The sequence below is a fragment of the Chiloscyllium plagiosum genome, unplaced genomic scaffold (assembly GCF_037043375.1).
Source record: "Chiloscyllium plagiosum isolate Xiang-an unplaced genomic scaffold, Cpla_swu_hap1 HiC_scaffold_15, whole genome shotgun sequence".
NCBI classification, from domain to species: Eukaryota; Metazoa; Chordata; class Chondrichthyes; order Orectolobiformes; family Hemiscylliidae; genus Chiloscyllium; species Chiloscyllium plagiosum.
In genome coordinates, this window is record NW_028270153.1 from 12,969,809 (window position 1) to 12,986,285 (window position 16,477).

At 45.0% G+C, this 16,477-nt stretch overlaps 1 long non-coding RNA gene across 2 annotated transcripts in view; it reads left to right on the forward strand.

Annotated features, from left to right (window-relative positions):
• Positions 1–16,477, forward strand: part of LOC148147612 (uncharacterized) — a 111,435-nt gene that overhangs the window by 33,538 nt on the left and 61,420 nt on the right. The window contains exon 4 of one of the 2 annotated variants that reach the window (XR_015759521.1): positions 3,986–4,032. The exons of the other annotated variant lie outside the window; for it this stretch is intronic. This is a non-coding gene — a long non-coding RNA (uncharacterized LOC148147612). Of the gene's footprint in view, positions 1–3,985; positions 4,033–16,477 lie in introns of those variants that run through there. 2 annotated transcript variants of the gene reach the window in all.

Consider the following 16,477-nt stretch of genomic DNA (forward strand, 5'->3'; position numbering starts at 1 on the left):
AGAGTGGGGTTAGTCTTGTTCCCACTTGATACTAACTCTCCAACAGGCTTCACAGCAGGGAATCCAGGGTAACCTGCATTGACCTTTAGTGTCTCTTCCTGTCTTCAAGGATTGCATCCAATTTTAGCATTATCCAGAAAAAGGGCAGCACAGATCAATGGTTGAACCTGGTGATAGAACAGTGCACCTTGAACAGTGGTCTTTGTGACAGGAGTGCATTCATCTGCACAGACCAATGTATTAAACTGAATAGAAAATTGTTGCAGGTTATGTCTACCTGTTGGAAATGGCGCAGTGGAGGGCTGAAACTGGCATCAATTCAACCACTGCTCCTTCAAATGCTGTTGATTTGACAATTGGCATCAAAAGACAATTAAGAGAAAGTGAGGACTACAGATGCTGGAAGTCAGAGTCAAAAAGTGTGGTGCTGGAAAAGCACAGCAGGTCAGGCAGCGTCTCAGAAGCAGACGAGTCAACATTTCAAGCATAAGCTCTTCATCAGGAATGGCACATTTGAAACGTCAACTCTCCTATCCTCGGATGCTGCCTGACCAGCAGTCCTTTTCCAGCACCACACTTATTGAATCAAAAGACAATTAGAAAGTAAACATGGTTTAGATGGGAGGCTACTTGTAAAATGAAAATGGGATTGTATGATATACATAGGAGCTGAAAATGTGTTGCTGGAAAAGCGCAGCAGGTCAGGCAGCATCCAGGGAACAGGAGAATCGACGTTTCGGGCATAAGCCCTTCCTGAAGAAGGGCTTATGCCCGAAACGTCGATTCTCCTGTTCCCTGGATGCTGCCTGACCTGCTGCGCTTTTCCAGCAACACATTTTCAGCTCTGATCTCCAGCATCTGCAGACCTCACTTTCTCCTCAATGATATACATAGGACCCTAACTTCAGTTTGAGGTATAAAATGAGCTGATGTGTAACCTGTGTTATATTCCTCAGAAGAGCTTAGAGCACAGAACCGCAATGTTAGTACAGCATACAGAACCTGCAAAAAAACCAGGTGTGAGGCCTTCAGATCAGGAGACCCACTCAAATATAAGGAATCCAACTATGACCTTTGCAGAGCCATTAAGACAGCCAAGGACCAATACCGATCCAAACTAGAGACCCAGACAGACACCCGGCAACTATGACAAGGACTGAATGACATCACAGGTTATAAAAAGCGACAGTGCAAGATAACAGACGATGACACATCCTTCCCAGATCGTCCCAACACCTTCTATACTCGCTTTGAGCAGAATTTCAGCGGAGAGGTAACATCTATTCTGACAAGTCCTGACGAACCTATCCCAACAGCCACTGCATCAGAGGTCAGGTCAGTTTTCCTTCATGTGAATCCAAGGAAAGCGATGGGACCAGACGGAGTACCAGGCCGTGCACTCAGAGCATGCGCAGATCAACTGGCAGAGGTCTTCTCGGACATCTTCAACCTCTCCCTGCAGCAGGCCACTGTCCCTGCCTGTTTCAGGTGGGCCAACATCATCCCTGTGCCTAAGGCGGCACATGCAGCATGTCTCAATGACTACCGCCCAGTGGCCCTAACTTCGTGGGTCATGAAATGCTTTGAAAGGCAGGTCATGGCATGAGTCAACTCCAGCCTCCCCAGTACTCTTCACCAACTCCAATTTATTTATCAGATCAACAGATCCATATCAGATGCCATATCACTTGCCCTTCACTCCTCCCTAGAAGATTTTGACACCAAGAACAGTTATGTAAGAATCCTACTCATTGACTACAGTTCAGCCTTCAACACTATTACCCTCTTGAGACTGATTACTAAACTTAGCAATCTCGGACTAAGCCCCACTCTCTGCAACTGGATCCTCAGTTTCCTGACCCACAGGCCACAATCAATGAATATTGGGGACAATATTTCATCCTCACTAACACTGAACACTGGACCCCCCCCCCAGGGGTGCGTACTCAGCCCCCTATTGCACTCACTGTATACCCATGACTGCGTTGCCAAATACCAGACTAATGCCATTTACAAGTTCGCTGATGACACCACCATAGTCGGTCAAATCTCAGGTGGCGATGAAACAGACTACAGAGGTGGAAAACCAGGAAAAATGGTGCACTGAGAACAACCTAGCTCTCAATGTTGGCAAAACCAAGGAACTCATTATTGACTTTCGGCGGGATGTTACTCATGCCCCCCCCTACACATTAACAGCACAGAGGTGGAACGAGTGGAGAGTGTCAAGCTCCTGGGAGTGGTCATCCACAACAAGCTTTATTGGACTCTTCATGTGGACGCACTTGTTACAAAGACCCAACAACGTCTCTTCTTCCTCGGGCAGCTGAGGAAATTTGCATGACGACGAATACCCTTGCCAACTTTTATAGGTGCGCCATCGAGAGCATTCTGTCTGGATGTATCACTACCTGGTATGGCAACTGTACCATTCAAGATCAGAGACGGTTACAGAGAGTGGTGAACTCAGCCCAGACAATTACAAAGACTAACTTCCCATCTGTAGAATCCATCTCCCAGGCCCACTGTCAAGGAAAGGCCGCCAGCATTCTCAAAGATCTATCCCACCCTGGCAATGTTTTTCTACAACCTCTACCATCAGGGAGAAGGTACAGAAGCCTGAACACACGCACCAGCCGGTTTCAAAACAGTTTCTACCCAACTGTTGTTAGAAAACTGAATGGACTCACAAACTCTTAACATTCGCCTGTACCCATGTTTTTGTTTTGCTGCTGTTTATCTATTATTTACTATCTATGCTACTTAACTCTGTCTGTATTGCTCGCAAGACAAAGCTTTTCATTGTGCCTCGATACATGTGACAATAAATTCAATTCAATTCCATTCAGTCTCCTGCCAGTGTTAAAGCTCCACCACTAAAGACTCATCTCAGTCCTCTTCATCCCACCTTCTCAATACATTCTTCCACTCCTTGCTACCTTTTGTGTTAATTCACCTCACCCCTAACTGCATCCATCCTATTAACTTTAAATTCTCATCATGGTAGCAACTTTCACATCCCAACCAGTCTGGACCTGGGAACCTAGCCACTACTCTTTACATTAGCCATTCTCAAAATGCCAGTGTTGTATTATAAATGCTATTCTTACCGACACACAAAATCACCCCATTAAACCACAAACATAAATACCCTCAGGATGAGCTGAAATCCATAAGAATGAGAGGCAATCTCATTGAAATATAAGATTCTGAAAGGGTGTGGAGGGCAGATGCTGGGAGGTTGTTCCTGCTGATCAGAGAATCTAAGACATGGTGGGGAACAGTCTCTGGATAAAGGGCTGAGAATCATAAAATCCCTACAATGCAGAAAGAGGCCATTCGGCCCATCGAGTCCACACTGACCCTCCAACCAGCATCCCACCTCGGCCTCACGCTATCCTACATTTACCTTGGCTATTCAGGGCGACACGGTGGCTCAGTGGTTAGCACTGCAGCCTCACAGCACCAGGGTCCTCGGTTTGATTCCCACCTGTCTGTGTGGAGTTGGCCCATTCTCCCTGTGTTTGCATGGGTTTCCTTCGGGTTCCCCAGTTTCATCCCACAATCCAAAGATGTGCAGGTCAGGTGAATTGGCCATGCTAAATTGCCCACAGTGTTAGGGGTAAATATAGGGTAGGGGTTTGGGTGGGTTTCTCTTCAGAGGGGCAGTGTGGACTTGTTGGGCTGAAAGGCCTGTTTCCCCACTGTAGCTAATCTATTAGGCTGAGGTATGGAGAGATTAGATCACTCAGATGATCCTGGAGGCGTGTGAATTCTCCTGTGATGTATATTGTGAAGTCCGGGAATAGAAAGATTTTTGGTCTCTCCTGGAATCAAGGATTATAGGGAATGAGCAGGAAACTGGAGTTGAAGCCCATGGCTGACATTGCTTAATGGACTGAATGGTCTCCTCCTGTTCCTATTTCTTGTTCTCTGGTAATCATGTGAGAATTGCTAGCATTTTGTTCTCTTCTCTTCTCTGCAGGAGTGTTGTAGTAATTCCTAAAACCTGCACCGTGGACCTTCCAATTCATATGAACCATTAGATTTTATATAACAGAATGCACTGGACTTTATACAACAGAATGGCAAGTAGATCTATTTCTATTACAAAAATACTGGTAAAACCACATTTGTGATGTTTATTTGGGATGTTTGTCACTTGTAAGAATTTAACAGTTATTTGTTGAAAAATAACGTTGGGCTTTGAATGACTGCTTTTTCTTATTCAGGGCAAAAATAAATAAAATAACCCATCTGTAAAGAGGTGGAAAGGCAGAGTGAATAATGTTTAGTGATACTGGCAGTTTGGTGTTTCCCCTTCCTCCCTCCCTCTCTCTGTCTGAGCTCTATCTGATCGGATTACATGTGGTTTCCAGATCCTGCACCTGGATATACACCACAAGAAGCCATCCATCTTCATCACTGTCAACACAAATTGAGCTCCTGACACCCTGCTCCATGCCCAATCTCTGTCCAAGGCAGGGAGCTGGTAAAACCAATTCACATCTCAGTCCACCTGGAGGAGATCTGGATTAAACCTGACTGGCCTCCCTTGTGTTTTCTCTTTCTCTCTCTCTCTCTCTCTCTCTCTCTCTTTCTCTTTCCTTCTCTCTCATATCCCATGGACTGCAGAAATAGCATCCTTCCCTGCTCCAAGTCCAATACCATCCATTCCTGGGGATGCAAAATTGGACAGCTTGTGCTCAACCTAATGGGGCCCCGGAGACAGACGAGACTAGAGGCCAGCAGCGAAGGGACGATTCTGCGACCAGCCTCAATAGGCCTGTCCTGACAGTGCTCCCAACAATTCCCACAGTCTCTAGTGCACCTGGACCACAGCTGCAGCCACTATACAGTGCAGCTCATGAGATCCTACTTCCCATCCACCTCAAACCATGTCCCCTGTTGCTGTATCATGCACTCTTCAGGGTCAGCATTAGTGGGAATGCAGAAACAATTCTCTGTTCAGGCTTCCAACTGATTATTCCAGCTTGCTTTACATTCAGCACAAGATATTTTTACTTTATAGCCACCATTGTTTGCTCTTTTTTTAGAAATGTACAACTTAATTGAGATTGTAGAGTGTAAGCATGTTCCTGCATTTTTCAAATAGCTCTGTCCATCCCTCAAGTATTTCCTCAACTGTTGCATGTAGCCTGACTTACAGACTCATATTCTGGATTAGTGGTGCTGGAAGAGCACAGCAGTTCAGGCAGCATCCAAGGAGCTTCGAAATCGACGTTTCGGGCAAAAGCCCTTTTATTCCTGATGAAGGGCTTTTCCCTGAAATGTCGATTTCGAAGCTCCTTGGATGCTGCCTGAACTGCTGTGCTCTTCCAGCGCCACTAATCCAGAATCTGGTTTCCAGCATCTGCAGTCATTGTTTTTACCTTACAGACTCACAAACCCACATAGGCTGACTTACAGACTCACAAACCCACACAGGCTGATTACAGACTCACAAACTCACACAGGCTGACTACAGACTCACATTCCCACACAGGCTGATTACAGACTCACAAACCCACACAGGCTGATTACAGACTCACAAACCCACACAGGCTGATTACAGACTCACATACCCACACAGGCTGATTACAGACTCACAAACCCACACAGGCTGACTACAGACTCACATACCCACACAGGCTGATTACAGACTCACAAACACACACAGGCTGATTTACAGACTCACAAACCCACACAGGCTGATTACAGACTCACAAACCCACACAGGCTGACTTACAGACTCACAAACCCACACAGTGACTTACAGACTCACAAACCACACAGGCTGATTACAGATTCACATACCCACACAGGCTGATTGCAGACTCACAAACCCACTCAGGCTGACTTACAGACTCACAAACCCACTCAGGCTGACTTACAGACTCACAAACCCACTCAGGCTGACTTACAGACTCACAAACCCACTCAGGCTGACTTACAGACTCACAAACCCACACAGGCTGAGTACAGACTCACAAACCCACACAGTGACTTACAGACTCACAAACCCACACAGTGACTTACAGACTCACAAACCCACACAGGCTGATTACAGACTCACAAACCCACACAGGCTGACTTACAGACTCTCATTCACATAGGCAGACACACGTGCACACAAATGCACAACATCCACATGCACAGCCACTCATCAATATTCACTGTAATTTTCTTTGCTGCTGTGTGGACGTATGTGGTCTGTGTGCAGCAGTGGCTTCTGGAAGTGGAAATCATTCATCAGAACAGAGTCAGTAAGTGTGTTACTTCCCAGGGGTTGCATAACCACACAGCTTAGATAGAATTTTTTGCACTCACACACAGATTCACACATCTACATGGAAACACACACACACACACACACACACATGCACACGCACACACATGCGCACACACATGCACAGATGCACACACACATGCACATGCATACACATGCACACACACATGCACACACACGCACAGACGCACACACACATGCACATGCATACACATGCACACACAAGCACTCACACAAGTACACATGCACACGCACACACATGCACACACACGCACACACATGCACACACACACACAGAGGCTCTCTCACACACATACACACACCACACATGTGTTAAGTACATGCAAACATAAACAAGTAAACACATATACAAGCCTCTAAACAGATGTGGGAACACAGATCGGTTCACATGCACACAAGTGCATGCACATACATGCATACATAAGCACACATACAATAACACATATACTGACAGGACAGCATTCAGGCAAATACAGGAACACATGGACAAACACAACAGACGTAGCCATTCATGATTCTAAAAACCTCTCCTCTTGACTTTCTTCTCGACAAAGAGCACAATCCCAACTTCTTCAAGCTATCTTCAAAACTGAAGTTTTTTCAATCCTGGGACCAATCTTGTCAATCACATCTGCACTCTCACCAATGCATTCAAATCACTCCTGTAAGATGGTGCTGTACCACTGTACACAACACTACAAGCACAACTGCTTTGCATAGAATCAAGAGCAAAGGAAGTTGCCAATTGGCTCAGCTGCTCCATGTCAGTGATTATGCTGCATCAGAGCTTCCTCCCAGTCTATTTCATTCAACACTGTTGGCATGTATTTACCAAGCTGCAGCTTAAAACTGCAAATGCTATTCTTCTTAACGACTCCATGTAGTCACATGTTCCAATGACCAACACTCCCTCACTGTCACGATAATCTATTCTGAAGCCTTTGCCTATTTCCTCGCAAATTGGTGTCGTAAAAGAATATCGCAGCAGCGTAATCAATACTTTACCTTCTTCCATCTACTCATGTGGGCAAGCCACAGCCTCTACTTGATGTCTTACACAGAACAGGTCTGCCAGTGAGCAAGGGATGGTGCAGCTTTTTGACATTTGGGCACAGAACCACTGCCTTTCTGTTTCTAAGGCAACACGATACCATTATGACCCAGTTGCAGAAAAATCACATGTGGGACACATTATTCGGAGCACTTGATTGCAAAATGATATTTGACTATATTTCTACAGGGTTATTATTCCACACTTTAATTCTTTGGATAATGCAAACCATCTGGGAAGATTCTACTGTGAAATGTGGCAACCATTGAGTCAGACTTAAGTGATGGAGGTGGCTAAACGTGGAAACTAAATATTATTATTCCTAAGTAAATTTATCAACAAAAGCAGCTCTATTTAAACTTATTTATGGGATATGAATGTTGCTGTCTGAGCCAACATTTATTGCCTATTTCTAGGTGCCCTTGAGAAGGTGGTGGTGGACTGCCTGCTGGAACCATTGAAGTCTATGGAGGGTAGGCATACCCACGGTGCTGTTAGGAAGGAGTACAGGTCGTTCTACTATAACGCACATTTCGTTAACACGAATTCACTACAATGTGATTGACAAATTGGGGACACTGTTTCTAAAGTGCAAAGTTTTAAAGCATGTATTCTAACCAGACTCCAGCCCATTAGTTTAAATGGTGCTGCTATTACATGATTTTCTAATAACACACGAACGGAACTGCTGCGTTATAGCAGAACGGACTGTACCAGGACTGTGACCCAATGACGCTAAGGGAATGGTAGTATAATCCCAAGTCAGAATGGAGGGGAACTTGCAGATGGTGGTGTTCCCATGTATCTGCTGTCCTTGTCCTTCCAGACAGCAGAGATGCTGATGAAGGAGCCTTAGTGAGCTACTGCAGAGCATCCTGTGGATGATTCACACTGCTGTCACCGTGCATCAGGGTGGAGGGAGTGATATTGAGTCCGATGGATGGGATGTTAGCGAAGTGAGCAGGTTTGCCTTGGCTGGCCTTGAGTCTGACGTATATTTTTGGAGGTACACCCATCCAGGATATTTGGATTTGTAGGTTCCACCTTAGGGTATAGATGTCATTGACCATGCCTGCGTTTCATCTTGTTGCAAAAATATAGTTTATTTAAAAAAAAACTTTATGTGCATAAAAAAGCCAAACAACATTAGAATTTGATATTTTCTAAGAGTTTTGCTGCTGTCACAAATCAAAGGCATTTTCTCCTCTTGCAGGAAACTATTTACATTCATTTTGAGGCATGTGAGGGTCTGACAACTGAATAGAGTCTTGTTATACTTTGACAGAAAGACTTCAGACTGTGGTCTTTCCCAATTGTACCTTGACAGCAGCTGCCCCAAGCTTTAGTGTGTCCCTCAGCACGTAGTCCTGAACCTTGGAATGCACCAGACTGCAACACTCAGTCAAGGTCAACTCTTGCCACTGGAAGACGAACAAGTTTCGAGCAGACTAAAGAGTGTCTTTCACTGAGTTGATGGTCCTCCAGGCACAGTCAATGTTTGTCTCGGGGTGCGTCCTGGGGAACACACTGTAGAGCACAGGGTCCTGCGTCACAGTGCTGCTCAGGATGAAACTCAACAAAGACCACTACCCCAGATCGCTCTTGAGAAATTGGTGATGGGTTTTCTAGCCTTGTATGCAGTACACATACCCCCATGGTACTGTAAGAGAGGCAGCATTTTCACCCAGTGACAGTGAAGGGGTAGCTATTCCAAGTTAGGAATTCACCCATTGTGCCTCCATCAGCAAATAATGGATGAGTTTTCCTGAACTGGAGAGGGACGATTAAATTGTCTCAAGTTGCACTTAAGTTATGCATAAGTGGGCAATTAGATCAATAGGTTTCCCTTTTAATCCCCTTCCCATCATTGACTTTCACTTACTGTTGCCCTTCTCCTGGAAGACTGATGCCCAGCTTGACATGTCACTCGCAATCATGCCTGACTCAGTGAGCAGCATCTGATTCAGTCTGGTTTGTGACTTGAAGGAGAACATACAAGTGGTGCCACCCTTGATCTCCTTGGTGGGCCCAGGTTCCTGATTAGGAGGTGCTGCCAAAACTATCCTCAGTGAATTGCCTCACTGCCTCCAGTGGGTAGTGTTCATTGCAGTCAGAGTGGAGATGGAGGGAGGATGGATGCTTAGGTCGTTGGATGAGATGCCAAACAAACGCACTACTAGGGATTTGCATTTCTAAGCAAACCAGCATAAAAAGTTACAAAACGTCAGTGGTTCGAACTCCACCCTGTGCTAAGGTAGTGAACCACAGTCGCTAGGGCAGCAGGAAGGGCAGGTCAAGTGACCTCATTGTATGTGGGCAACAGACAGGGAGACCAGACTGGGCTTAGCTGCTGATTATTGTTCAACGATTCTATGCAAAATACTTTGTTGACATGTCTTGTCAAGGGTCATGCATAAAAGATGGCTATTTGTGAGAGGCATTGGACAGCAACTGGTGTCCAATCATTAACTCCGTAAGGAGTCAATGTTGGGAAAATTTGGAGAAAGGTTTAAAAATAAACTTTACCATAGCATTAGGTCATTCTAACAGAGTATATTCTCATGTCCTTTGGTCTCAATCTTTCCAGTGCCTTGTCTTTCCAATACACACACTGTCAGTCCTCCTCCAAACAGAGAAGTCACAAAGGGATGAGGGGGAGAGTGGTGAGGGTGAGTCACTCTTTCGTGACCATCATCCTTTCTGCATCATCTTCTCTGGGGAGAGAGTTCCAATCTTCATTCAACTCCTCCCCCTTACAATGTGACTTCATAGAAATTGAGGAATGATGGAGAACACTCTCACCTTTTGAGCCAGAAAGTTGTGGGTTCAAATCATTCTCTCTACACTAGAGCACAGAAATCCAGGCCGACACGCCAGTGCAGTATTGTGAGCATGTGACACCATGAGAGGAGCTGTCTCTCTGGTGAGATGTGAAAGAGAAGCCCTGGCCATCTGCTTTCTGAGTTGGGCGTTAATTCAAAGGAGTGTCATGGAATTAACCTCAGGAGCTGGGTCAACATTTACCCCTCTACCAATGTCATAAAGAACAGATTAACTGAATGTTATGACATTGCAGTTTGTGGGATCTTGCTGTGTGAAAAATAGCTGTTCTTTTTCCTACATTGCAACCTTTAACTCAATTTCAGAAATATCTCGTTGGCTGTAAAGTATTGTTGTTCCTCCTGAAGTTATAAAGGGTGCTGTATAAATGCAAATCTTTTTTTCTGAAGCAAACCTTAAGCCTTGGTAGTTGCAGTTTACAGATGTGTTTCAGTTTTACACAGGCCTCATTCATATTTAGCCTTCTAACATTTTCCTCTGGCAGGGGACCCCAGGGAAAGGTGTTTGGGGAAAGTGGGCAGAAAGGGGTCTTGTAGAGATTTGTGGTGTTGGTGAGGGGGAGGTGGTGGAGGTCTCGCTATTGATCATCATGATCCCTTGGAGATTTAAACACATATAGCTCCACATAGACCAATAAACAAAGATACTGCCCTTTCAAGATGTTTGCCATACGGTTCCAACCTGTGGTGTTGAAATACCTCATGGGATCCCAGAGGGATGCCTCATCCATTAATGCCTTGTAAAATCCTGGGCACTTAATACTTTTGACAACCAGCTGGCAGTTATAGAGGGAAAGATAGCAATCTGTAAAAGGCTGAATCTATTTGTTCCAATTAATATAAACCTACGCAGAAAACAGGTGTCTGATTTATTGAGAGACTGGGGACTATTCTGAGAGAAACTGTTCTCTTGCAGACACAAAATCCAGATTCCACGCACAGTTCTTGAAACAATTTTGTTATTTATATGCGTCTCATTCCAAATTTTCTCTGTGGGCGATACTGATTCTTGATAAGTTCTTCAAAAGCCCCAGCTCAGCCGCTACAGTGGAGCGGACAACAATGAGAGAAAGTGAGGACTGCAGATGCTGGAGATCAGAGTCGAGAGTTTGGTGCTGGAGAAAGCACGGCAGGCCTGGCAGCATCCGAGAAGCAGGAGAATCGCGTTTGGGGGGATAAGCCTTTCATCAGGACAACAACAATGACAGCTTACATTTATATGGCATGCTTAATGACTTGATTGTTGTGCCAACAAAGGAGATACGAGGAAAGAATATCCTTGGGGTGCTAGGAAACCTGGAGAGGCTTGGGAAAGGAATTCCACAGCTTAGGACCCAAGCAGGGAACACTGGTAGTGAGACAAATAGAATTGGAGGGAGGGTTCCTGACGATCTTGCAGGGTTGTGGGGCTAGCGTAATTGCTTCGATAGGGAGAGAGAGAAAGGCCACAGATGGATTTGAACTCGGAGCAGGAAAAGTTAAAAGTTGTGGTAGCATTGATGGACCAGGAGCCAGTGTACGGCAATGAACGCAAGGTGCTGGGTGAATGGCACCTGACTTGGGGTGAAGCAAGCACAAGATGCCACTTTGCAAGGTTGGAGAAGCCAAAGAAGGTGGTTTTGATTTGGTTGACATTTGAAGGAGTATTGGATCTTCCCTGGCAAACATCCATGGCTGCTGCCTACTATAAACTCCTGACTGGTGTGGACTTGAGCAAAGTGAAAAAGGCATTAACAACTTTTATATTTTGTTGACTTCCTGCAGCTTTCGGACAGATTTTCGCCTTGTTTTGAAAAGGAAAGAAAAATAAACCGAACCAATCTCAGGGACAGTTGCTGAAGCCTCCAGTGGGTCAGTGACTTTTCTTTGCAGTAAAAATACCTCGTAATAAAATATCTTGCCAGAAGAAGTCTTACAGACAACATGTGGCAGTGTTCTGAAGTGATCTAGGAAATATGGGTTTCCGTCAATACTGACAATCTAATTATCTGTAATTTATGTTTATCTGGAAATCACTTGTGGACTCCGAGATTTGCAGAAGGCTTCATTTTCTATTCTTTCTGCTAAAGGTTTCTGAGCATTTCCTTAGCAAGGGGAATACAGTTCTTCCTGGATTGTACCTCTCCCATGAGCACACATGCATGCACACAAACACACAACACACGCATGCATGTCCAAACAGACACACATTAAATGATTCATTCGGAAAGGAGGGTTAGAGACAGACAAACAGGATAGCAAAGTATTCTAAGTCTGTGGGTCCCAGTGTGCCATGAAGCAATGGACCATTGATTTGTGTTGATAGTGACCCTGTGATCTCAGCTGTGGATTGGGAGGTTGAGGGCAGATAATTCCTCAAGAACGCAATCACAGAGTGATTTCCCCTGAGATATCCCAGTGCCCAAGAAGACAAAATAGTTCAAAAAGTGATTCTTCAGATGGAACATAGTGAAAGGACGAGGCCATTCAGCCCCTTGGGCCTCCTCTGCTGCTTAAATAGATTATGCAGGCAAGCAGGAGACTGGAAGAACCCAGCAACCCAGAACTGGGACCTGCAGAAGGATTACACCCAAAACGTTGACTTCTCCACCTCCTGATGCTGCCTGGCTTGCTGGGTTCTCCCAGCCTCCTGCTTGTCTATTTTGGATTTCAGCTTCTGCAGTTTTTTTGTCTTTACTCAAAAAGATTATGGCAATTTGTACTTCACCGCTGTTTATTTGCCTGTCACCCAAAACCCTTTCTGTTCACACTTGACAAAAATCTATCCATCTCATTCTCATTCATCTGATCCTCAACATCCACACAAGTACTTCTGAGGTTGAGACAGAACTGGAAGTGGGAAAAGTTTCTTTCACTCCTTATCTGTCATCTTCAGATTGTGCCTCATTACTCCGAGTTCAGCAAAGTCTTCCCTTCAGCAGAAACCATGGGGCTGAATGTTACTGGAGCCTGATTGATATGGGCTATGGTGTGTTTCCTGGAAAGTGGGAGCACAAGGGAGGGCTTTTGTGGTACAGTGGTAATGCCCCTACTGCTGATGCAGTGGGAGAGAAAAAAACCAAGACAACCACTTGAGAACATATCGGGTAACATTGCACAAAACATTGATGCTCATATTTCCATACGTGTTTATGGTTTTGTGCAGTATTTGTTTGTTTGTGTCTTTGTCATGCCTCAAATAGGGCAGTACTTACAGGCCTTAAAGAGGTCCTTAAGGAAGAGTGCTAAACTGGAGGAAGGCCAACCATACCAAAATTCAACAGGATCTGGGGGATGTAAATTGGGAGCAGCTGTTTTGAAGGGAAATCCACATTTGATAAGTGGGAGGCTTTTAAACTGAGGTTGATTAGAGTTCAAGAGAGTTATGTTCCTGTGAAAGTGAGGGATAGAAATGGCAAGATTAGGGAACCGTGGATGACAGGTGAAATTGTGAGACCAGCTAAGAGGAAAAAGGATGCGTACATAAGGTCTAAGTCACTGAAGTCAGATGAAGCTTTGGAAGAACATCAGGAATGTAGGACCAATCTGAAATGAGGAATTAAGAGGGCTACAAGAAGTCATGAGATTTCCTTAGCGAGCAGGGTTAAGGAAAACCCCAAAGCCTTTTATTCATATACAAGGAGAAAGAGGGTAACAAGGGAAAGGGTTGGCCCACTCAAGGTCAAAGGTGGAAAGATATGTATGGAGTCAGAGAAAATGGGTGAGATTCTTAATGAGTACTTCGGATTGCTATTCACCAAGGAGACGGACATAGCGGATGTTGAGGTTAGGGATAGATCTTTAATTACTCTAGGTCAAGTTGGCATAAGGAAGGAGGAAGTGTAGTGTATTCTAAAAGGCACTAAGGTGGACAAGTATCCAGGACCGGATGGGATGTATCCCAGGTTACTGAGGGAAGCGAGGGAGGAAATAGCTGGGGCTTCAACAGTTTTCTTTGCAGCATCCTTGAAAATGGGTGAGGTCCCAGAGGACTGGAGAATTGCTAATGTTGTCCCCTTGTTTAAGAAGGGTAGCAGGGATAATCCAGGTAGTTACAGACCTGTGAGCCTGATGTCAGTGGTAGGGAAGCTGCTGGAGAAGATAGTAAGGGATAGGATTACATTACATTTTTTTACATTACATTAGATTAGATTACATTATATTACATTTTTTACATTACATTTTTTACATTACATTACATTACAGTGTGGAAACAGGCCCTTCGGCCCAACAAGTCCACACCAACCCGCCGAAGCGCAACCCACCATACCCCTACATTTCCCCTATACCTAACACTAGGGGCAATTTAGCATAGCCAATTCATCTGACCTGCACATCTTTGGACTGTGGGAGGAAAGCGGAGCACCCAGAGGAAACCCACGCAGACACGGGGAGAACTCCACACAGTCAGTCGCCTGAGGCGGGAATTGAACCCGGGTCTCTGGCGCTGTGAGGCAGCAGTGCTAACCACTGTGCCACCGTGCCGTCCACTAATTTTTTTTAAGATTAGATTTAGATTAGTTTACATTACAGTGTGGAAACAGGCCCTTCTTTGAACTGTGGGAGGAAACCCACGTAGACACGGGGAGAACGTGCAAACTCCACACAGTCAGTCGCCTGAGGCGGGAATTGAACCCGGGTCTCTGGCGCTGTGAGGATATAATCCAATTTGGAAGAAAATGGGCTTATTAGTGATAGGCAACATGGTTTTGTGCAGGGAACGTTATGACTTACAAACCTAATAAAATTCTTTGAAGAGGTGATGAAGTTGATTGATGAGGGAAGAGATGTGGATGTCATATACATGGACGTTAGTAAGGCAATAGATAAGGTTCCTCATGATAGGCTGATAAAGAAGGTGAAGTCACATGGGGTCCAGGATGTTCTAGCTAGGTGGATAAAGAACTGGTTGGGCAACAGGAGACAGAGAGTAGTGGTGGAAGGGAGCTTCTCAAAATGGAGACCTGTTACCAGTGGTGTCCTACAGGGATCCGTGAGGGGACCACCATTGTTTGTAATATAAATAAATGGTTTGGAGGAAGGTGTAGGTTGCCTCATTAGCAAGTTTGCGGATGACACTAAGGTTGGTGGAGTGGCAGACAGTGAAGAGGACTCTCAGAGAATACAGCAGAATAAAGATAGATTGGAGAGTTGGGCAGAGATGGCAGATGGAGTTCAATCCAGACAAATGTGAGGTGAATCATTTTGAAAGATGCAATTCCAGAGTAAACTATACAGTAAATGGAAAGGTCCTGGGGAAAATTGATGTACTGAGAGATCTGGGTGTTTGGGTCCATTGTATCCTGAAGGTGGTGACAATAGACAATAGACAATAGGTGCAGGAGTAGGCCATTCTGCCCTTCGAGCCTGCACCACCATTCAATATGATCATGGCTGATCATCCTTACTCAGTATCCTGTTCCTGCCTTATCTCCATAACCCTTGATTCCACTATCCTTGAGAGCTCTATCCAACTTTCTTAAATGAATCCAGAGACTGGGCCTCTACTGGCCTCTGGGGCAGAGCATTCCACACAGCCACCACTTTCTGGGTGAAGACGTTTCTCCTCATCACTGTCCTAAATGGTCTACCTCGTATTTTTAAGCTGTGTCCTCTGGTTTGGCACTCACCCATCAGCAGAAACATGTTTCCTGCCTCCAGAGTGTCCAATCCTTTAATAATCTTATATGTCTCAATCAGATCCCCTCTCAGTCTTCTAAACTCAAGGGTATACAAGCCCAGTCGCTCCAGTCTTTCAGTGTATGGTAGTTCCGCCATTCCAGGAATTGACCTCGTGAACCTACGCTGCACTCCCTCAATAGCCGGAATGTCTTTCCTCAAATTTGGAGACCAGAACTGCACACAATACTCCAGGTGTGGTCTCACCAGTGCCCTGTACAGCTGCAGAAGAACCTCTTTGCTCTATACTGAATCCCTCTTGTTATGAAGACCAGCATGCTATTAGCCTTCTTCACTACCTGCTGTACCTGAATGCCTACCTTCATTGACTGGTGTACAAGAACACCCAGATCTCTTTGTACTGCCCCTTTACCTAAATTGATTCCATTAAGGTAGTAATCTGCCTTCCTGTTCTTGCCACCAAAGTGGATAACCATACATTTATCCACATTAAACTACATCTGCCATGCATCTGACCACTCACCTAACCTATCCAGGTCACCCTGTAATCTCCTAACTTCCTCCTCACATTTCACCCTGCCACCCAGCTTAGTATCATCAGCAGATTTGCTAATGTTATTACTAATACCATCTTCTATATCATTAATATATAGTAAA